Source organism: Neoarius graeffei, chromosome 3 (assembly GCF_027579695.1).
Source record: "Neoarius graeffei isolate fNeoGra1 chromosome 3, fNeoGra1.pri, whole genome shotgun sequence".
NCBI classification, from domain to species: domain Eukaryota; kingdom Metazoa; phylum Chordata; class Actinopteri; order Siluriformes; family Ariidae; genus Neoarius; species Neoarius graeffei.
The window spans coordinates 111,724,528-111,750,034 of NC_083571.1; positions in this window are offsets into that span (position 1 = coordinate 111,724,528).

Genomic DNA, 25,507 nt, shown 5'->3' on the forward strand with positions numbered 1-25,507 from the left:
ATGGTAAGTGTCTCAATCAACATAACCCTGTATCAGCTCTCCTGATTTTTTTTTATATTAAATTGTACTTATTTAACACTTTTTAACAGACATTGCCTTTACGAGCACAGCCTGTCCGTTGTGATATTAGAAATGAATTCCCAGATGCATTAAAAATAAACTGTAAAAAGTCTCATAGGTATAAAAACACAGAAATGGCATGAATCAGTGGAGAAGAATACTATGTGTTTTATATATATTATATTTGAGTACTAGAACTGAAGAAGCTTCTCAGTTGAGTGGAGAAACCTCTTCAAGATTATAATACAACTCGAGTTGCTTTGACTCATTACATTTCAAACTGTCCTGGATGACTGAAAACCTTCAAATGCATTAAAAAAATTGCAAAAAAACACAAAACAAACAAAAAACTCCGAATGGCAGCCCCTCGTAGATTCAACTTAAGAAGATTAATCAAAGTTGGCCATGGACTGATAAGCAAAAAAGCTCAGTTTGTGCTTTCAAAGACATACAGGGTGAGAAATCTTACTGACCTCATCTGCAGTGTGTGTGTGTGTCTACAGTTAAAGCAACAGTTAAGTTTATGGACATGATATAGAATGTAACGTTGGAAAAAGGGCACTTGTTTTGTTGGACAGCTGAGAATCGAGTGAGTGAGGTAACCTTTTACATGAATCATCTCAATTTGAAACAATGCTCTATTTATCCTTTTACAAACTCTACATACTAAATAAAAAGAGAATATATTCAGATTTTATATTATAGTATAGTATAGTATATTACACAATGCATTTTTTGCACCTCAAATGAATCCTGTGTGTATTTCCAAGGGAAATGTTGTTGACACTCACACGATTAATGTTGCAGTTGAATTGCAAACAGAAGGACGCGGCTTTATGGATTCATGCTCACGGACATAAAATCCCCTGCAGACATACATATACGAGGATGGCAATGATATGAAACAAGATTTTGTTTTCATTTGCATTATGTGCAATGCTCCTCTTCCTCAAGGTCTTACCATTTCTGATGTAGTCTAATGGACATACAGGTACAAAGAGACACTTGAATAATATTCAACTAATGTCTATGGTGCTGCTTTATACTCTGAAATAAATTTCCTCACCCGGCCCTTATGATCTGCACAACACCATCATCAAGCTACGAAGTTTTTAATGGAGATCTTGACATGCTTCTGATTAAGCATGTTTGGTGCATACACGCGTGCTGAGCCCTCTGTCGCCTTTAACAAAAAGAAAGAAAGAAAAAGATCCTGTAAGTGGGAAGAAAGACTTTTAAACATATGATATTAAATTTCTAAGGGCATTCATGACCAGGTATGTGCCGATAACTGTGCACAGGGTGGTTACTTTGTATTTCCCCCCAAAAAAGACATTAGTTGGTTTACTTCCAGGCTAGAGTGATGTTGCTATAGCAGCCATGAACACGTTCTCTTCAGTTGTCCGAAACTAAATTTGCTATTGATTTCAATTACATAATCATATCCATGTCAGAGACATGAAACTAGCATAAAACTTAGCATCATGTGTCTATAAAGTTTACTCTTCATCTTCGATAAGTGCTATGAGGAAGCATTTAACAATCTGGTAATGTTAGCTAGCTAGCTAGCTGGGGTATCTAGCTAAATGGCGCTGTGGTAACTACATACTACAAATGCTAACTATCATCTAACATTGGATTATTGTATTTATTAAAAAATCAGCTTAAAACTAGTTTTAAGTCATGTTTTGCAGTACTGCATCTCTTAGCATATAGGCAGAATTCATGATTTTGCGTTGCTGCTGTGTTTACGTCCATTGTTAAATGAAACCCTTAATGTTTATTGTACGAATTTGTGGATGAATCTTTAAACTTTAATTATCTGGCAACTTTTGTAAACAAAATGTGTAAAATGGCACTTTCTTCAAAAGGTTGACAGTTGATTGGAAAGTAACTGACTCATTCATTTGCAGAAGTGTTACACACATATAACCAACTGGTTGTATGATCTATTGCAATATTTAACAAGCACAATATTATAACCATGTATGCTTTAAAATATTGCCACTATCCCTGTGGTTCATTTGGGAGGAGGCTGTTTAAGTAGCTGTCTCCTTAAATTAGCTGTCTCCTAATGTACTATATACTATACAGTATGTCCATCTTGGTGAGGGCAGTACTGTAAAATCTATCATTTTAATGTCATGACTAGAAATCATGACAAAATGTAATTGAACTATTAAACAGAAACATATCCGCCCATGCCTAGTCATGACTTCCCTACATTCTTGATTGCTGACTAAGGCCAAGTTCACACAGACATTTTGATTAAAAATCAGAAAATGCATTGATTTGTGTTGCTGGTTTGCGAAAGACATGTTGTGGGAGGTGATCCATGTTTCCCCGTGTGACAGGAAACTCTTTCAAACATCGAATGTTCTGCCCCAGACTGTCTGGCTAAATCATGGGTGCAGAGAGAGTGTCAGGCAAGTGTCCATGGAGAGAAAAATGTCCCTGTGAGCACAGCCTAATTCATGCACTTCAAAATATATGATGTGAAAATGTTTCTTTTTTTTCCTTTTCTTTTTTTTTAAACTAAATATCATGCTCTCATCGGTTATCAGTATTTGATATGGAAATTTCCTTGAATTGTTCAATGCTGCTGACTAATTCATGCACTCCAGATGAATGATGATAAAGTTTACAAGTTTTTCTTGTTTAATATATATATATATATATATATATATATATATATATATATATATATATATATATATCAAATGTATATTTGCATATTAGCCTATTAGTCAGCAAGCTGTCATGCATCACATGCACTTATATTTATATCACACTCTTATTCATATGCCCAATATATTGAATCTGTGCAGTGGAAGTAAATACCCCCAATTTTGACAACTGTATCAACTTGAAGCTTCTGCTTTATTGAATCAGTTTGTGAATGTGATGATCACAAAAATATTTTGCATATTGTCCATTGAGTACTCTCATTAAATATTAGTAGAAAAGACCATAAATCCTCACACTAACACACAGCGATCAGTCATAACATTAAATATATCTATTGTGTAGGTCCTCCTTGTGCCACCAAAACAGCTCTGACCCATTGCAGCATGGACTCCACAAGACCTCTGAAGGTGTGCTGTGGTATCTGGCACCAAGACATTAACAGCAAGTGCTGTAAGTTGTGAGGTGGAGCCTCCATGGATCGGGCTTGTTTGTCCAGCACATTCCACAGACACTTGATCAGATTGAGATCTCGGGAATTTGGAGACCAAGTCAACACCTTGAATTCTTTGCCATGTTCCTCAAACCATTCCTGAGGCCACTGTCATTAGGGAATACCATTGCCATGAAGGGGTGTATTTGGTCTGCAACAGTGTTTAGGGAGGTGTCATGTATCAAAGTAATGTCTAAATGCTCGGACCAAACCTTTCCCAGCAAAACATTGCGCAGTGCATTACACTGCCTCTGCCAACTTTCCTTCATCCCATAGTGCATCCTGATGGCATCTCTTCCCCAGGTAAGCGATGCACATGTACCCAGTTATCCACATGAAGAGAGAGAGAAGGTCCTGGGTTCGAGTCCAGCAGCTGACGAGGGCCTTTCTGTGTGGAGTTTGCATGCTGTCCCTGTGTCTGCGTGGGTTTCCACCGGGTGCTCCAGTTTCCCCCCACAGTCCAAAGGCATGCAGGTTAGGCTAATTGGTGGTTCTAAATTAACCATAGATGCGAGTGTGAATGGTTGTTTGTGTCTATGTGTCAGCCCTGCAATGACCTGGCGACTTGTCCAGGGTGTACCCCGCCTCTCGCCCATAGTCAGCTGGGATAGGCTCCAGCTTGCCTGCAACCCTGTAGAACAGGATAAGCGGCTACAGATAATGGATGGATGGATCGATGATTCATCAGACCAGGCCACCTTCATCCATTTCTTCATGGTCCAGCTCTGATGCTCATGTACCCATTGTAGGTGCTTTCAACAGTGGACAGGGGTCAACATGTGCACTCTGACAAGTCTGCAGCTACACAGCCCCATATGCAGTAAACTATGATGCACTGTGTGTTCTGACACCTTTCTAACATTAACTTTTTCAGCAATTTGTGCTACAATAGCTGTTCTCTGGGATTGGACCAAATGGGCTAGCCTCTGCCACCCCTGCACCTGCTCATCGGGTGCCCAAAACCCTGTCATCAGTTCACTGGTTGTCCTTCTTTGGATCACTTTTGGTCAGTACGGGAACACCGCACAAGACCTATCATTTTGGAGATGCTCTGACCCATCTCAATTTAACCATCACAATTTGGCCCTTATCAAAGTAGCTCAGATCTTTAGGCTTGCCCATTTTTAATATATCCTACCTCTTGACAGGTGCTATAGTAATGAGATAATCAATGTTATTCCCTTCACCTGTCAGTGGTTTTAATGTTATGGCTGATTGGTGTAGACAGGTTTAAGGTGAAATGCCTCAGCAGACACTTGTTCCTTCATTCACTCATTCTATTTTAAAGCTTCAGTGACTTCTTTGCTATAACATTTATGGAACCTTAATGACGTATTATTTTTATATTATTGTTGTGATTTGTGGCTGACTCAAAACTTTCACACTCATATGTTGTCACATCACAACCTTGGGTCTCCTTACAAATGAATGTTAACAAAATGAATGTATGCAAGTTACTTTCAGTAATATGTTTCTACCAGAGAGGTGTCCAAATCCCCCCAAAATTACATAATACAGCTTTAATTGCTCTATAAATTTAACTTGATTTAAATTATTCTATTTTGCTATTTGCTGAATTAATTAAATAGTTTGAATAAGTTCAGCTTCTGGTCAGATTAAAGAATAACTACATTATTTCCAGGTTCTTGCATTGGTCCTGGCAATTTATTATAGAGAACAATTAAATTGAATTAAATTTTATTTATGCATATCTGTTTATTCTGATAACATATTTGTATTACATTAATTATAATACATTAATTGGCTTTTTATCCAGAGTGATCCTTGTTTGCATATTCCTGTGAGGTCCATAAAGTCATCACATATCCAATTTCTTATACTGGCATTGATAAAGGTGCTCATGAGCCTTTAATGAGCCTTTTGTTGAAAGCTGCATCAGTGGACTCGAAACAACAACTTCTTACCCAAAACTCCTTGAGATATTGACCAGTCACAGCAGACGAGGTGACTGTGAGTAGAGGGCATGCTTCATGATTGAAACAGAGAAACATGTTCATATGCCATTTTTTTTTAAATTCAGTTTCGTGTTAGCCAAATTGTACACCTATATCATAAGACACTTGCCTCAACCAGTGTCAATTAGGTTAATATATTTCTTTTTTGACATTGTATGACAATAATATATAATCATGAACAAAAGGTGATGATGGCTATTAGTCCTCATATAGGAAATTAACACACAGGAAAACCCCACTAGGTCCAGAAAGAAACTAGCCTGCTGGTCCAGATCATAAGGAAGTAGAAGTGGAATCACTTTCTTTTGTATTTTGGTGTTATTCCAGGTGGAGATGTTCGCCCAAAGTTTGAAGGTGGAAAAATAAAGCAAAAGAAACCTTACAGTTACACAGTTTAAAGATACCTTTAAACTGGTTTGCTTTCTTTCTTTGAGTTAATGCTGGTTTAGGTGCTGTTACTTGCATACACTGCATTACAGTGAATAATAATGTGGTTTTCACCAGTAACACTGAAAAGCTCTAACTGGTGCTTCATCTCACAAACTGATATTTGATATGCATTAATTTACTGGTTGTAAAAGTTTAACCCCTTCTAACTTACAGTGGTAACTTAACACTAACCTGCTATATATCAACTACTGATATTTTAAACTAAGCCCCTAATCCAACCTTCCATGAAAATGCAATCATCTCTATGTGTCACTTACATGTTTCCAGGCAAGAACATGCATTACAGTTATTTGGTATCTACAAAGTACAAAATGCTTGATATTTGAAGATATTAAAATACAAGTCTAGCATAGGTATACAATTAACAAAGTGAAAGCCTAGCACTGAGTTATTATAAATACAACCCCGATTCCAAAAAAGTTGGGACAAAGTACAAATTGTAAATAAAAATGGAATGCAATAATTTACAAATCTCAGAAACTGATATTGTATTCACAATAGAACATAGACAACATATCAAATGTCAAAAGTGAGACATTTTGAAATTTCATGCCAAATATTGGCTCATTTGAAATTTCATGACAGCAACACATCTCAAAAAAGTTGGGACGGGGCAATAAGAGGCTGGAAAAGTTAAAGGTACAAAAAAGGAACAGCTGGAGGACCAAATTGCAACTCATTAGGTCAATTGGCAATAGGTCATTAACATGACTGGGTATAAAAAGAGCATCTTGGAGTGGCAGCGGCTCTCAGAAGTAAAGATGGGAAGAGGATCACCAATCCCCCAATTCTGTGCCAACAAATAGTGGAGCAATATCAGAAAGGAGTTCGACAGTGTAAAATTGCAAAGAGTTTGAACATATCATCATCTACAGTGCATAATATCATCAAAAGATTCAGAGAATCTGGAAGAATCTCTGTGCATAAGGGTCAAGGCTGGAAAACCATACTGGGTGCCCGTGACCTTCGGGCCCTTAGACGGCACTGCATCACATACAGGCATGCTTCTGTATTGGAAATCACAAAATGGGCTCAGGAATATTTCCAGAGAACATTATCTGTGAACACAATTCACCGTGCCATCCGCCGTTGCCAGCTAAAACTCTATAGTTCAAAGAAGAAGCCGTATCTAAAGATGATCCAGAAGCGCAGACGTCTACTCTGGGCCAAAGCTCATTTAAAATGGACTGTGGCAAAGTGGAAAACTGTTCTGTGGTCAGACGAATCAAAATTTGAAGTTCTTTATGGAAATCAGGGACGCCGTGTCATTCGGACTAAAGAGGAGAAGGACCACCCAAGTTGTTATCAGCGCTCAGTTCAGAAGCCTGCATCTCTGATGGTATGGGGTTGCATTAGTGCGTGTGGCATGGGCAGCTTACACATCTGGAAAGACACCATCAATGCTGGAAGGTATATCCAGGTTCTAGAGCAACATATGCTCCCATCCAGACGACGTCTCTTTCAGGGAAGACCTTGCATTTTCCAACATGACAATGCCAAACCACATACTGCATCAATTACGGCATCATGGCTGTGTAGAAGAAGGGTCCAGGTACTGAACTGGCCAGGCTGCAGTCCAGATCTTTCACCCATAGAAAACATTTGGCGCATCATAAAACGGAAGATACGACAAAAAAGACCTAAGACAGTTGAGCAACTAGAATCCTACATTAGACAAGAATGGGTTAACATTCCTATCCCTAAACTTGAGCAACTTGTCTCCTCAGTCCCCAGATGTTTACAGACTGTTGTAAAGAGAAAAGGGGATGTCTCACAGTGGTAAACATGGCCTTGTCCCAACTTTTTTGAGATGTGTTGTTCTCATGAAATTTAAAATCACATAATTTTTCTCTTTAAATGATACATTTTCTCAGTTTAAACATTTGATATGTCATCTATGTTCTATTCTGAATAAAATATGGAATTTTGAAACTTCCACATCATTGCATTCCGTTTTTATTTACAATTTGTACTTTGTCCCAACTTTTTTGGAATCAGGGCTGTAAAAGGCTACTGGCTGATAAACCTTAATAAGTCGTGATGGGATTCTCAAATGCCAAAATGTATGTCACTGGCAGTCTCTATTTTAGACACTTCTTTCTTTCTTTACTATATTATTATCTTTATTGCCCTTTTATTAACCTTTACTTTTTAATATGATTAGGCTCAATTTCTCCGTTGTTACCTAACCAACAGTGGCCTTGAATAAATATTCCTCCCTTTGAACTTTTCAGCATTTTGTAATGTTACAACCTGGAACTAAATTTGACTTAATCATGATTATATGTGGGCCGCACGGTGGTGTAGTGCTTAGCGCTGTCGCCTCACAGCAAGAAGGTCTGGGTTAGAGCCCCGTGGCCGGCGAGGGCCTTTCTGTGCAGAGTTTGCATGTTCTCCCCATGTCCGCGTGGGTTTCCTCCAGGTGCTCCGGTTTCCCCCACAGTCCAAAGACATGCAGGTTAGGTTAACTGGTGACTCTAAATTGACCGTAGGTGTGAATGTGAGTGTGAATGGTTGTCTGTGTCTATGTGTCAGCCCTGTGATGACCTGGCGACTTGTCCAGGGTGTACCCCGCCTTTCGCCCGTAGTCAGCTGGGATAGGCTCCAGCTTTCCTGCGACCCTGTAGAACAGGATAAAGCAGCTACAGATGATTAGATGAGATGATTATATGCCATGAATCGACACAAAACAGCCCATAATAATGAAGTAATGAGAAAACTCTATATAGTTTGCAGTAGGACTGTGCTCAGTAATAGTTAACTGAGTTACTCTGGTAACAGCCCCTAGTGATGGTAAAACATTTACTGATTTTTTTTTTTAATTTATTACATGCAAATCATTGCAAAAAAAAAAAAACAACTAGTATTCCCACACATGAACATACTGTAGGTGATTATTATTATTATTTTTTAACATGTTGGGTGATGTGATATTGCATTGCATTTATTGCACCTAGTATAGATGTTTGAGAAATGTGGTTGCCCACATTTCTAAAACTGCCTAGGCTGAACATGCTTGGAGTGAAAAAAAAATAAATAAATAAACAACAACACAACAACTGTACACATCCCTTTTAGTTCTCATAGTTCAGGCTATATGGATTTTAAACATTATCTTTAATATAAAGCGTGAAGGAAAGCTGACTTGAGTGTGTAAAGCAGTGTCAGTGAACATAGTCCTTGAAATTGAACCACACCACCCTTTTCTGATACAAACAATAGCCAAAAGAAGTCATATAATTGGTTGAATGGAGTCCACTGTGTGCAATTAAACTGTCACATGAATGCTTCACGTCATAACACTACAAAATGTGGGAAATTTCAAGGGAAGTGAATACTTACGCAAAGCACTGATGTGTATGAAGTGTGTTTACGGTGCATAATAAGGTTTTGCTGACTCTGCTCAAACTAGCAAGGTAATATATCTCACATTTCTTCTTTCGTTCATTTGTTCACACGTTCATCATCATTACTGGGATGTACTTTGCTGTAGGACTATCATTTTCATGGATTCTCATTTCAATTTTCATTTCAATTCTGCCAAAACAACCAATAGGGACTGTGTGCATATTGAGGTTCTTTAAATTCATATGAGAATATGTGCACTTCCGAGTTCCTTAAAGGCCACATATTAGGAAACTTTCAAGTAGTCAGAAGGAACTGGCTGCTATCCATATATGCAAGTGTATTTTCATACATTTCAGCTAGTTAATATGAACTAACCTGGGGTGTGTTTCCCAAAATCCTCTTAACGCTAAGAGCATATTAACTAGGAGAGAGAGTGTTCATTGTGCTGCTCGCTCTACCATTTAACGATGATTATTGTGCTGCAATGCTTTTGGGAAACTCAGGCCTGACATCATAAAACCATAGCATATACCAAGTTTATACTTATGAATGAATTGAATGAATGAATTTATTTATTTCGAACATGTATAAAAATGTATGTAACTATTTGTACATACAAAAGAAAGAAAATGAAAAAAGTGACAAAAAAAAGAATAAATAAAATAACATAAAGAGCTAATACATTACAATATACCGCACACTGTTCGAAAAAGGAGTGGGAAGAAGTACAATACTTTTTTTAATTTCCCACCCCTTTTTAACTACCCCGAAATCCAAACTACATTAATACACCTATAAAAATATATACCATATATACACTTCATGATTATCCATATAAATATATAATTACAAAAATAAATATATACTACATACCATATCCATATCCATATATATACATATACACATATACATACATACATATATATATATACACATACATATATACAGTGGGGCAAAAAAGTATTTAGTCAGCCACCAATTGTGCAAGTTCTCCCACTTAAAAAGATGAGAGAGGCCTGTAATTTTCATCATAGGTACACTTCAACTATGAGAGACAGAATGGGGGGAAAGAATCCAGGAAATCACATTGTAGGATTTTTAATGAATTAATTGGTAAATTCCTCGGTAAAATAAGTATTTGGTCACCTACAAACAAGCAAGATTTCTGGCTCTCATAGACCTGTAACTTCTTCTTTAAGAGGCTCCTCTGTCCTCCACTCGTTACCTGTATTAATGGCACCTGTTTGAACTCGTTATCAGTATAAAAGGCACCTGTCCACAACCTCAAACAGTCACACTCCAAACTCCACTATGGCCAAGACCTATCAAGCTATCAAAGGACACCAGAAACAAAATTGTAGACCTGCACCAGGCTGGAAAGACTGAATCTGCAATAGGTAAGCAGCTTGGTGTGAAGAAATCAACTGTGGGAGCAATTATTAGAAAATGGAAGACATACAAGACCACTGATAATCTCCCTCGATCTGGGGCTCCATGGAAGATCTCACCCCGTGGGGTCAAAATGATCACAAGAATGGTGAGCAAAAATCCCAGGACCACACGGGGGGACCTAGTGAATGACCTGCAGAGAGCTGGGACCAAAGTAACAAAGGCTACCATCAGTAACACACTACGCCGCCAGGGACTCAAATCCTGCAGTGCCAGACGTGTCCTCCTGCTTAAGCCAGTACATGTCCAGGCCCGTCTGAAGTTTGCTAGAGAGCATTTGGATGATCCAGAAGAGGATTGGGAGAATGTCATATGGTCAGATGAAACCAAAATAGAACTTTTTGGGACAACTCAACTTGTCGTGTTTGGAGGAGAAAGAATGCTGAGTTACATCCAAAGAACATCATACCTACTGTGAAGCATGGGGGTGGAAACATCATGCTTTGGGGCTGTTTTTCTGCAAAGGGACCAGTACGACTGATCCATGTAAAGGAAAGAATGAATGGGGCCATGTATAGTGAGATTTTGAGTGAAAACCTCCTTCCATCAGCAAGGGCATTGAAGATGAAACTTGGCTGGGTCTTTCAGCATGACAATGATCCCAAACACACTGCCCGGGCAATGAAGGAGTGGCTTCGTAAGAAGCATTTCAAGGTCCTGGAGTGGCCTAGCCAGTCTCCAGATCTCAACCCCATAGAAAATCTTTGGAGGGAGTTGAAAGTCCATGTTGCCCAGCGACAGCCCCAAAACATCATTGCTCTAGAGGAGATCTGCATGGAGGAATGGGCCAAAATATCAGCAACAGTGTGTGAAAACCTTGTGAAGACTTAGAGAAAATGTTTGACCTCTGTCATTGCCAACAAACGGTATATAACAAAGTATTGAGATGAACTTTTGTTATTGACCAAATACTTATTTTCCACCATAATTTGCAAATAAATTCTTTAAAAATCAGACAATGTGATTTTCTGGACATTTTTTCTCATTTTGTCTCTCATAGTTGAGGTATACCTATGATGAAAATTACAGGCCTCTCTCATCTTTTTAAGTGGGAGAACTTGCACAATTGGTTACTGACTAAATACTTTTTTGCCCAACTGTACACATACATATATATACACACACATATACACATACATATACATACATACACATACATACATAAACACACACACATACATATATATATATATATATATATATATATATATATATATATATATATATATATATATATACATACATACATACATACATACATACATACATACACACATACACATACAAACACATACACTTCATAAATATCTATATAAATATATAATTACAAAAAAAAACCTACTACATACTTATCCCAGTAAATATGAAGATATCTATCCCCATAAATAAATATATACCATATACTAAGCTCCCTGTGATGACCTGGCGACTTGTCCAGGGTGTACCCCGCCTTTCGCCCATAGTCAGCTGGGATAGGCTCCAGCTTGCCTGCGACCCTGTAGAAGGATAAAGCGGCTAGAGATAATGAGATGAGATGAGATACTAAGCTAGTTCTAATATAACAATCAACCCTATTCTATTTATCCCTCATCATCCTCCATTAACATACTTCCTCTGCAATATACTTGTTTAAAAATATTTTTGTACCTTTTTTTAAACAGATTTATATTTGCACTTTGTTTTATTTCTGTCTCCAGTCTGTTCCATAAAGTCACCCCACAGCTCGATACGCACATGCTTTTCATATTTGTTCGAACCTTTGGTTTTTTAAAATTTAGGTCTCCTCTTAGATTATATCCCCCCTCTCTCTCACTAAACATTCCTTGTATATTCAAACTTCTCAAACTTAAAAATGTTTGAAGAGAGGTGACACAGTTGTGTAGTTGTTAGCACTGTCACCTCACAGCAAGAAGGTCCTGGGTTCGAGCCCAGTGGCCAATGAGGGCCTTTCTGTGTGGAGTTTAATGTTCTCCCCATGTCTGCGTGGGTTTCCTCAGGGTGCTCCAGTTTCCCCTACAGTCCAAAGACATGCAGGTTAGGCTAATTGGTGGTTCTAAATTGACTGTGAGTGTGAATGATTGTGTGTGTCAACCCTGCGATGACCTGGCGACTTGTCCAGGGTGTACCCCGCCTCTCGCCCATAGTCAGCTGGGATAGGCTCCAGCTTGCCTGTGACCCTGTAGAACAGGATAAGCGGCTACAGATAATGGATGGATGGATGGATGGATGGATGGATATGTCTACCAGTTTGAGGCTCCTCAAATAGACAGAAATGTTTTAACATTTCTTGGAGCTGTTTCTCAAATCCCACACTTTGTATACTTTTAGCCTGAGCAGAATGTTTATACAGGTAGTCGTCGGCTTACAACTGCGTTTGGTTAAACCGATCTGGTCATAAGTCAGCCTATGTTAAATGAACGTAAGTATATTGTGATGTGTAACGATATTGTAATCATCTTAAAGTCTTATTTTATCAACATTTTCTTATTTCATTACCTTGGCTCATTATTTGGTTTAAGTCAAACACTGCATACTACACTGCGTACAGTACAATTCGTTTAATATGTGCAAAACAAAAAATACAAAATATAGGTGTGAAAAATAGAAAACATTTTCGTTTGAAACATACCAAAATACAAATGTAAAACAAAGCAAAATACAAAATTTAGTGATCGCTGGCATCACTGGTGCTTGGCTGTGGGTCGTCTACGTCATCATCAGCTGTTGCAGCGCTTGGGCTGGCGGGAGCATTTGCTCGTTTCATAAACCAAGAGCTGGGGCAGAAACTGTATGACAGAGTGCGCGAGGGAGCGCGAGAGAGACTGCGCATGTGCCTGGAGCTGGGGCGGAAACTGTATGACGGAGTGCGCAAGGGAGTGCGAGAGAGACTGCATATGTGCCTGGAGCTGGGGCAGAAACTGTTGTATGCGGTGAGAGGCGCTGCCGGGAGCTGGGGCGGAAACTGTCGTACGCTCAGCTGGGAAACACTTGCCAGTCATAACCAGACGGTCGTAAAGTCGATCGGTCGTAAGTCGCATAGGTCGTAAGTCGACAACTACCTGTACTGGGAAACTCAGTAAGATATTGTGCACTGTTAAAACCAGATGATGTAAGAGGAGGCTGTTGTGACTTATTTTACATACAGGAAAAGGCTTTATAGATATAAGTCTCAATCCATCCATCCATTATCTGTAGCCACATATCCTGTGCAGGTTCGCAGGCAAGCTGGAACCTATCCCAGCTGACTATGAGCGAGAGGCGGGGTACATCCTGGACAAGTTGCCAGGTCATCGCAGGGCTGACACATAGAGACAAACAACCATTCACACTCACATTCACACCTATGGTCAATTTAGAGCCACCAGTTAACCTAACTTGCATGTCTTTGGACTGTGGGAGAAACTGGAGCACCTGGAGGAAACCCACACAGACACAGGGAGAACATGCAAACTCCACACAGAAAGGCCCTCGTCGGCTGCTGGGCTCAAACCCAGGACCTTCTTGCTGTGAGGCGACAGTGCTAACCACTACACCACCGTGCCGCCCTAAGTCTCAATCTATATCCTAATTTATGTAAAATTGCTTGATGATAATTGCAAGAAGAACTATATAAATAAAAACCGACCTGAAATTGAATTAAGGAGGCAAAACCATCAAAGGCTGCTATGGGATGAAATGTTGAAAATGCCTGACACTCAGCTACATCCCCCAGGACAGCAATGTTTAGGACATCTATGCATGATTGTTGCTGTTACAGCTGTTTTTATGAGCCAGTAATGTAATGTAGCAGACAGAGATCTTTCATTCATTTTCAGCAGAAAATATGACATTCAATTTGTTTGATTTGAAACATTCCTCTTCTACAAAGACCCAAATATTGGATAAACAAGTACGTAGTGTCAAATTATAGCACATAGTGTGTGATGTGAGAAAGCCCAGCAGTGTACAGGCTTGTTCTGTAGCAATAACTATGGAGTCATAGGAGTGCCATTAAAAAAAAAAATCAATGATTAACAGGATGTATTTGTGTCCCTGGGCTGACTTGCAGCACAGACCCACCAGATCACTCCACTGTCTCAAAAGACACGCTAATAATGGGGAGAGGAATGAGTGGCACAGGACGAGGTTTGGTCAGGGTGGTGCACTGGTAGAATTTTTTCACCTCTGCCTCATTCCTGGACAGTGGAAGCAGTTCCTCAGTTTGGCAGTAGTGTTCTGGGCTTCCAGATAACCCCAAGGGTATGAGAGTGGGCAAAGTGCATAAGGATATCAATCTTGGGTCAGGAAACCTCAAGGTCACATGGATGTCGATGGTGGATGTTGTGATAATACAGCAGGCCCCCATGAATCAGGAAGTATGCTTGACTTCACCCTTGACCGTGCACACCTGTCCCCAGCAATGCTTTAGTTGGTCATTCTCCTTCGGCTTCTGACCAAACATCCCTTCTCAGGTAACCTGCTGAAACACATGAGAGAGGGGGTTAGTGGCAGAGGGCAGCTCACCCTCAGCTGCAGCACTGGCACTGTCTTCTGGCTCTTCAGCTAGGAGGGCCCTTCTGGTCATGGTATGACGCTGTTGAGATCTGCGGGCTGACCTGGTCTGACTGTCCTCTCCTTTGGGGGCTAGTAGCTCAACAGAGAAACAAGCCCATTCTTTTTCTGAAGTAGAGGAACAGGCAGATCAGGTATCACCCCCCACCAGTAGCTCCCACTCACCTTGGTGGTCCCCTATTCACACCCTGGCTGTGGCTGCCCCTCATGCATCCCCATGCATGCAGGTAACTTTGACGGTACCTCACAGGGTTGCATACTTGGGGAGGGCTGAGGGCTGGGCAAGGGTGATGGTGCTCCCAGAGTCCAAAAGCCTCTTCTGGGGGAAGCCCCTGCAGGAATCAGTCCATTGCCACCCACTCTGCTACCTGAGTGGGCGGCTGAGTGGATCTTGGGTTGTAGCCAGCATCTGGTGGTGTAAAGCAGGGTGTCCAATTGGTTCCTGGGGGTGACAGGACTTGATATTCTTCTACAAGTCATTGTATGGACAAACACATCTTAATGTTCATAATTTTGTTAAGTTTTCAAACCATGGACATACTCATCTGACTCAAAACCCTTCCCTTGTTCTTGAGACACCTTTATGTAAGACTAGCACATTTAAAGTGTCTTACTTTAATCATATAATATGTCTCTGGAATACTATTTGTAAACAAGTGTCTCCTAGCACTTTTTCTAGTCTTGCTAAGTTTAAGTCATACCTAAAACTTAAGTACTCTTCACTTCTTAATGACATATTTGATGTAGATCTAACATGCACATGGTCTCTAGTATGCCAGTGTCCTTGTCACAGATGATGTTAGTATTCTTTCTTAAGTTAGAACTTTTCTAGGTTAGTTTTAGTGTTATTTAGATTTGTATCATCAGTTTTAGATTTTATTTTATATTTTCTATTCTTTTTCATTGTTATTCTAAAGGGAAGTGCCCAGCATGGGACTCAGAGTCCCATTTGCACTTTTCCTATTGGGTAGTATAGATAGCTTTTGTAATCATTTTATTTTTATATGCCCAATAAATATGTTAAAAAAAAAAGACAGCAGAGTTGAAAGACCAGCGATGGAATTCTGTTGCCACCTGATTGAGAGACAGACTGATCCAGGATTTCCTCCTTCTTCATATTCACTTGCCACCTGGGGAAGAAAGGAGATATAGGCCTTCTGGGCTTCTCCAATCATCTTTGGCCCAATACTCCCTGAAGGCATTCTGTTCAAAGACACAGAGGAAGACCTCCATGTCATCGTCTGGCTCAAGCTTACTGAGCAGCCTCTGTGCTTCCTGTTGTGTGTCTGGGAGGCAAGGGAGGGTGAGACCCATGGTGGCTTGCCATTGCAATAGTGCCTGTGTGGCCACCTGGACCCCTCAGACTAGCTCGGGTCACCTGCTGCTGCAGACTTCTGTCCAGTAGGTGCATGAGTAAGGGCTCCATGGGTGGGGTGTAAATAAGTCCTGTATTCTTGCCTACATTCTCCACCACTGTAATGACTCAATGCTACAAGAGTCAGAACACACACCCAGGGGAATCGTGGAAAAAGAGTGCTCTTTTATTTTAATTTTCTTTGAAGATGAGGGGACGGGAAGGTGAGAGAGAGAGAAGAGAAAGGTGTCCAAGAGCTTCCTTGCTGGAGGTGAGGTAAGAAGCTCAGCCAGCTGCTCCTGGTGGTCAGGCAGTGGTGTGCTGGCAGACTGTGGGGGCACATGGCAAGCGAACTGGATCCTTGGAGCTTGGCAGGTGGTGTGTCCTGGCCAAGAGTTGTTTAGGGTTTGGCACAATGGTGATGTCACCAGAGATGTCTGCACAGAGAGAGAGAGGGAGAAAGAGAGAGCATGCATGCTGCCATGATGAATGAACTGACCTGTCGTTTAAGAAAAGCCCTTTTATATGTTCCTGGAAACAGCTGGAGGGTAGAGAGCAGTGCCATTTAACACGCTGCAGTTGTGCAAGCCCTGGTTCTTTTGGAGCTCTTTTCATTATAGCCATCCTTCTTTTTATGCTAAACCTACCTTGAGTATTTATTGACAATAAGCTCCATTTTTGTTACATAAGATCATAGAACACAGTTCCAGTCAAAGTTGCAGTAACATTTTGTAAACTTCAGGTGCTTATATTTGTGGTAAACTGACAGAAAAGGCTCTTCTCTGGCATACCTTCCAAATAACCTGTTGGCATGGAGGTAGCGTCTGATGGTGGTTTGGGAGACTTGGAAACCCCAAGATTTTACTTTTTCTTGTACAACCCCGATTCCAAAAAAGTTGGGACAAAGTACAAATTGTAAATAAAAACGGAATGCAATGATGCGGAAGTTTCAAAATTCCATATTCTATTCAGAATAGAACATAGATGACATATCAAATGTTTAAACTGAGAAAATGTATCATTTAAAGAGAAAAATTAGGTAATTTTAAATTTCATGACAACACATCTCAAAAAAGTTGGGACAAGGCCATGTTTACCACTGTGAGACATCCCGTTTTCTCTTTACAACAGTCTGTAAACATCTGGGGACTGAGGAGACAAGTTGCTCAAGTTTAGGGATAGGAATGTTAACCCATTCTTGTCTAATGTAGGATTCTAGTTGCTCAACTGTCTTAGTTTTTTTTTGTCGTATCTTCCGTTTTATGATGCGCCAAATGTTTTCTATGGGTGAAAGATCTGGACTGCAGGCTGGCCAGTTCAGTACCCGGACCCTTCTTCTACGCAGTCATGATGCTGTAATTGATGCAGTATGTGGTTTGGCATTGTCATGTTGGAAAATGCAAGTTCTTCCTTGAAAGAGACGTCATCTGGATGGGAGCATATGTTGCTCTAGAACCTGGATATACCTTTCAGCATTGATGGTGTCTTTCCAGATGTGCAAGCTGCCCATGCCACACGCACTAATGCAACTCCATACTATCAGAGATGCAGGCTTCTGAACTGAGCGCTGATAACAACTTGGGTCATCCTTCTCCTCTTTAGTCCAAATGACACGTTATTGCATCCCTGATTTCCATAAAGAACTTCAGATTTTGATTCGTCTGACCACAGAACAGTTTTCCACTTTGCCACAGTCCATTTTAAATGAGCCTTGGCCCAGAGAAGACGTCTGCGCTTCTGGATCATGTTTAGATACGGCTTCTTCTTTGAGTTTTAGCTGGCAACGGCGGATGGCACGGTGAATTGTGTTCACAGATAATGTTCTCTGGAAATATTCCTGAGCCCATTTTGTGATTTCCAATACAGAAGCATGCCTGTATGTGATGAAGTGCCATCGAAGGGCCCAAAGATCACAGGCACCCAGTACGGTTTTCCGGCTTTGACCCTTACGCACAGAGATTCTTCCAGATTCTCTAAATCTTTGGATGATATTATGCACTGTAGATGATGATATGTTCAAACTCTTTGCAATTTTACACTGTCGAACTCCTTTCTGATATTGCTCCACTATTTGTTGGCGCAGAATTAGGTGGGGTTTACATTAGACCGTATCAGCGGATCATCAGATTAACGTTTTTAAAACGATTAGCATGCACACAGCAACGCCAATACATGATTCGCGTGCACACAGCAACGCCAATACACGGATACGCTCGGCTCCGCAGGCATCCTGCGCTCCAAATCACTCCGCCCTGAACAGCGAGTGCCCTCTGGAGGGTGCGCAATCCGGCCCTGCACAGCTCACAGAGCGCGCGAGTGAAGTGCACGAGCAGTGATTCGGGACTGAGCCGCTGTGTGTGTGAACCTAGTGCATATCGGGCATGCGCGTCACTTACCACTTGCAAGTGGAAGGATGGCAAGCCAAAAGACAATCATAACTACACAATGGGCAGTATTTGCATCAGTATTTGCAGTATTTTCATACTTTTATACTCTTTAATGAAAGGTGATACAAGGCGGAAGTCCGTGCCATTTTTCAGCAGTCGCGTCACATGACCAACGCCAGCGAATCAGGAAGGTGGATGTCACAGTGACGTTGTCCAATGACGACGCCAGCTAGAGCTCAGCACCGCGTATCCGCATATTCTCAATGTTTACACAGCACCGGACCAGACACGATCTGGATTGAATACGTGGACCCTGGCGGATTCCCGTTTCCCGGCGTTTCCAGGCGTTTTAATGTAAACGGACAGTGCATCCGCGAAGAAAACGAGACAGATACGGTCTAATGTAAACTTGGCCTTAGGGGGATTGGTGATCCTCTTCCCATCTTTACTTCTGAGAGCCGCTGCCACTCCAAGATGCTCTTTTTATACCCAGTCATGTTAATGACCTATTGCCAATTGACCTAATGAATTGCAATTTGGTCCTCCAGCTGTTCCTTTTTTGTACCTTTAACTTTTCCAGCCTCTTATTGCCCCTGTCCCAACTTTTTTTGAGATGTGTTGCTGTCATGAAATTTCAAATGAGCCAATATTTGGCATGAAATTTCAAAATGTCTCACTTTCGACATTTGATATGCTGTCTATGTTCTATTGTGAATACAATATCAGTTTTTGAGATTTGTAAATTATTGCATTCCGTTTTTATTTACAATTTGTATTTTGTCCCAACTTTTTTGGAATCGGGGTTGTAATTCACCAACAGTGCCCCTTGGGGATTATTTTTGCCTCTCTTACCCTCCTCCTCACTGTACATGGGGGGAAAAATAACTTGGATCCTCTTCCTGTCAAGTTTGTAATAGTTTCAATGGGTGTCCACTTTTTTTATTATTGCCCTAACAGGAGAAAAGAACATTTTCCAATGTGGAGCTTTTTGTTTTTAATAACCATTCCCTGACTTATGAACGTTAACACTTTTCTCTCATTTGGTTTGTGTGTTCTCTTATTTTTCTCATGTTGGTGGATTACTAAGGGAATTTGGTCTCTGTACCACCTCATATTTGTACCCCAGTTAATCAGGAAGTCAAGGATTACAGGTTGAAAGTTCCAACACACTCCAACCAACTCAAGAATGTATAATTTAAATGGGAAACATGCTTCAGTTACATTGTGTTCACGATAATTTACAGGGGTGCTAATAATAGTGGCACACGTTTTTGTTGAAAACATTTATTTCTTGATGAGGGATTTGTTTTTCTCTGAATAAATTTATTTCAAATAACGGTTGGATTTTTCTATTTTTTTTCAGTGTGAGATGAAACTACTTCACCAAAAGGTGAATTTTTTCTAACCCATTTTTATTACACTTTACAAGGGGTGCCAACAATCATGGAGGGCACTATAGGTGCACTTTATTGATCCACAAGAGGAAATTTGGGAGAATTAAAATGAAACTGTAGGTGCTAAAGAAGGCAACTGGACTTGCTTCAGTTCTGAACTGAAGAAGCATTTCAGATGCTTCTTCAATGATGGCGGCGTGTACACACGCAGCGGCTCCTCTCTGTTCCGACAGAACGGTGTTTTCGTGTTTTTTGTGTTTTAAAACAGTGTGTATTTGTTCATCTTTGTTGCATCCATCAGTCTTAAGGCACACATACTCCCGTGAGTTTCTGCTCGACATCCGCAGAACTATATTCACGGATATAAATCCAGCGGATGCGGAAGTGCTATGTGACTACGGTTTGCTCCGGAGGCCTGCTCAATCACTGACCCCCACTCCTGCATCCAGCCCACAATGGAAGCGCCACAGGCGGAACATGCGGAAGCAGAAGAGGGGCAAGCGCAGAGGTATCCGGGCTAGGCTAGCGGCTAACCCTCACCGGCCGGCTATCCCTACCATCACTCTGGCCAATGTACGCTCGCTGGACAACAAGCTGGATTATGTCCGCCTACTCCGCTTATCTTTTAAGTCTGTGAGTGAGTGTTGTGTCCTCGTGTTTGTGGAAACATGGCTTAACGACAGTGTCCCGGACTGTGCCATTCAGCTAGCCAGGCTAACATGCTACCGGTCAGAGTCGGGGGGGGGGGAGATCCGCGGCGGAGGACTCTGTGTTTACATCAGTGATGCCTGGTGCCACGATGCTGTTGTGGTCTACAAACACTGCTCACCACTGGTGGAGTTTATAATTATTAAGTGCCGGCCATTCTACCTGCTGAGGGAATTTACAGCCATATTGCTGGTAGCAATATATACCCCTCCCGGCTCCAATAACAACAGGAGTGAAGCACTGAATGAACTCTATTAGCACATTAGTGAGCAGCAGACAGCCCACCCAGATGCTTTCCTCATCCTGGCTGGGGATTTCAATCATGCAAACCCCAAGAGCGTGTTTCCAAAACTCTATGGACATATCAACTTTCCCACACGTGGAAACAATACTCTGGACAATGTTTACACCATGCATAAAGACACCTACAAAGCTCTATCCCTCCCCCACCTTGGGGCCTCAGACCACTCCACTGTTATGCTAATGCCAGCATACAGGCCGCTGGTTAAAGTCACCAAACCAGCTACAAAGCAGGTACGTGTGTGGCCAGAGGGGTCCTCAGAGGCACTCCAGGACTGTTTTTCCACCGCTGACTGGAGCATGTTCAGACAGGCGGCCACCTACAACAACATCACAGATCTACAGGAGTACACGGAGACTGTCACTGCCTACATGAGGAAGTGCATGGACGACGTTACGGTCACCAGAACCATCTCCATTCGGGCCAATCAGAAGCCATGGCTGACAGGGGAAGTCCACAGGCTCCTGTGGGCTCGGAACGCCGCCTTCAGAGCTGGGGACGAGGTGGGCCTGAGGACAGCTAGGGCCAACCTGTCACGAGGCATCAGGGTGGCCAAGAGACAGTATTCCATTCCAGGTACATTGCTGACTATTTCAACGACAGCAGAGACACCAGGAACCTATGGCAGGGGATTCAGACCATCACAGACTACAAGCCCTCGCCGCAGACCTGTGACAACTCCACGTCTCTGCTGAATCAGTTGAACGACTTTATCGCTTGCTTTGAGGCAGACAACAGCACCACGGCACAGAAGACCCCACCACCTCCCGGCGACCAGGTGTTGACGCTGTCCCCTGACAGCGTGAGGAGAGCTCTCAGGACAACAAATGCACGAAAAGCCCCGGGTCCTGATAACATTCCTGGTCGTGTCCTGAGAGACTGTGCTGAGGAGCTCACAGATGTCTTTACAGACATCTTCAACATCTCATTGAGCCAGGCTGTTGTCCCCACGTGCCTCAAAACCACCACCATCATCCCGGTCCCGAAGAAGCCTTCTCCCTCCTGCTTCAATGACTACCACCCGGTCACACTCACTCCCATCCTCATGAAGTGCTTTGATCAGCATTCAGCACAATCATTCCTCAGCAGCTCATTCATAAACTGGACCAGCTGGGACTCAACACCTCCCTGTGCAACTGGTTGCTGGACTTCCTGACGGGGAGACCACAGACTGTACGGGTCGACAGCAACTCCTCCAGCACCATCACATTGAACACGGGGGCCCCCCAAGGATGTGTGCTGAGCCCCCTCCTCTTCACTCTGCTGACCCATGATTGCACACCAACATCCAACTCTAATCTCTTCATTAAGTTTGCGGATGACACAACTGTGGTGGGTCTCATCAACAATGGTGATGAGACAATCTACAGGAGTGAGGTGAGCCGCTTGGCCATGTGGTGCAAGGACAACAATCTCCGCCTGAACATGGAGAAGATGAAGGAGATTTTTGTGGACTTCAGGAGAGTGCACACCCAGCATGCTCCACTATCTATCGACGGTGCTGCAGTGGAGAGGGTGAGCAGCACCAAGTTTCTGGGTGTGCACATCTCTGAAGACCTGTCCTGGAGCATCAACACTGCATCACTAGCCAAAAAAGCCCACCAGCATCTGTACTTCCTCCGCAAACTGAGGAGAGCAAAAGTCCCGGCACCCATCATGCACACATTCTACAGAGGCACCATCGAGAACATCCTGACCAGCTGCATCACCGTGTGGTACGGCGCCTGCACCGTGTCCTGCTGCAAGACTCTGCAGCGCATCGTGAGAGCAGCTGAGAGGATCATTGGTGTCTCTCTCCCTTCTCTTATGGATATTTATAACTCCCGCCTCAACCGCAAAGCCATCAGGATTGCAGGTGACCCCACCCACCCATCTCACAGCCTCTTCAGTCTGCTGCCATCAGGGAGGAGACTGCGGAGTCTCCAGGCCAAAACCAGCAGGCTCAAGAACAGTTTCTTTCACCAGGCAGTCAGGAGGCTCAACTCCCTCCCTGTTCTGCCTCTCCTCCCCCCCCTGCCCCCTGCCAAAGATTCTGCTCGCACTCCCCCCTGCCCCCCCTGCCCCCCCTTCAGCATCTGACATGTCACCCTCACAGTTCCCCCCCCAAACACACACACACACACACACACACACACACACACACACACACTCTCAACGTTCATTAACACACTGAACTCAGGGACTGCACATTTCACTTTACCGCACTCATTCGCACTATTCCGCACTACCTCACCTTAACAGCCATTAGTTTATTGTTTATACTGCTTATTTCATGTATACCTCAAGTGCCCTTGACTGTTTATTTGCACCAATTTACGTGTGTGTGTGTGTGTGTGTGTGTTTAGTTTAGTTTATGTCTAGTTCTTATCTAGAGTGTGAGTGTTTAGTCTGTCTAGTTCTTATCTAGAGTGTTTTTACTGTTTATATTGTCTGTTTATGAGTGTTTAGTCTATGTCTAGTTCTTATCTAGAGTGTTTATACTGTTTGTTTTTTCAATTATTCTATTTTTATTTATTGCATTGCCTGTTTTCACCGTGGGTCAGAGAGGACTGAAATTTCATCTGTGCTGTATGTCGAGCATGTATAGCATATTTGACAATAAAGTTTACTTGACTTGACTTGAGATGAGAGGTGAAATGTCTTCAAGAATTTCACGCAAGTCCAATTGCTTTCTTTAGCACCGACGGTTTACTATAACCTGGATGACTGAGAACCTTTACAGATGGGATGGGGCGGCATGGTGGTGTAGTGGTTAGCACGGTCGCCTCACAGCGAGAAGGTTCTGGGTTCGAGCCCAGTGGCCGGCAAGGGCCTTTCTGTGTGGAGTTTGCATGTTCTCCCCATGTCTGTGTGGGTTTCCTCCGGGTGCTCTGGTTTCCCCCACAATCCAAAGACATGCAGGTTAGGTTAATATGGGACGGCCTTGGGCTGAGGTGCCCTTGAGCAAGGCACCTAACTCCCAACTGCTCCCCAGGTGCGCTGTTAGCATGGCTGCCCACTGATCTGGGTATGTGTGTGTGCTCATTGCTCACGTGTGTGTGCATGTGTGTGTTCACTGCTTTAGGTGGGTTAAATGCAGAGAGGAAATTTCACAAGTGTGTGATGATTAAAGTTGTGCTTTCTTTTCTTTTTTCTTTTCTTCTTTCAGACAAATTAAAATGAAACTCCATCCAACTATGGGCTTGAACTCAATTTTGGTGTTGAAAAGGGAATGTAGAAGTTCTACTACTGCACCACCTATTACCTCCATGCTGGCCTAACCATTTCAGATATATATTGCTGTGGATCAAGCCAACTAACTTTGAGCTCTGAGGCGGTGACACTACCCATGATGGTATACAGCCATTTACATTGGAATGCATTATTTACATTTCCATGTTTTCAAGCCATTTACATGGAAAAATAATTAAATGGAATACTGTCAGAACAGTGCCATAAAAATACTGAAACTGTAAAGACCAGATAATGGTTAGCATACACACAGAGGAAGAAAATACTCTCTTTCCCTCTGTGCTTCAAACTGCTACCACATCCACAAAGCAGGGTTCATTTGTGCAGGAGTTGTCGACTCAGCCTGGGCAGGAAAGCCCACCCAAAGCCAACTGATTGATAGGTTGGTCCGTCAAGAAAAAGAAAGAGCAATAGGGAAAAGCAATAAAGAAAAGCAATAGTGAATAACAATATGGAAAAGCAAAAGCAATAAGGGAAAGCCATTGTTTTCCGTTTTTTTATTTACTAACCCTCACAAATAGTTTTGGGGGTAAATGGGAAGAAATAGTTTGTTCTCTCCATGGCTCCTGTTCTGTGGTTGTTTGGATTTTTGTTTTATTTTTATATTATTTTTGAGCCAAATGACACACAGAGAATGTATAGCTCACTGGTTAAAGTCAATTTTGTTATTTTACATACAATTTGAGTATTTATTAATAATTTATTATTCACTCATATGTCTGATACTGACATTCATTTATTCCCAAATTTTATGGGATGTGTTGGACTTACTATACATTATACTTCCTGGTTGCCAAATTTGATCACTTTGAATAAAAGATTATGGATTTTGTTGGAAATTAAACTGAAATTAAAAGGGTTTTTAAAAAATAAAGAAAAAGCTATCTAATTTATGTGCTTTTCTCTCTCATTTAACTACCAGAGGTGTGCCAATATTATATCAAATATTTAAAAAAAATCACTCAATTTTTATCATGATTTGCAATATTATTGTGTAAAAAAAAGTCATGTCCACAAAAAAAAAAAAAAAATAATAATAATAATAATAATAATAATAATAATAATACAACCCCAAACCAGAAAAAGTTGGAATGGTATGAAAACTCAAATACAAAAAGAA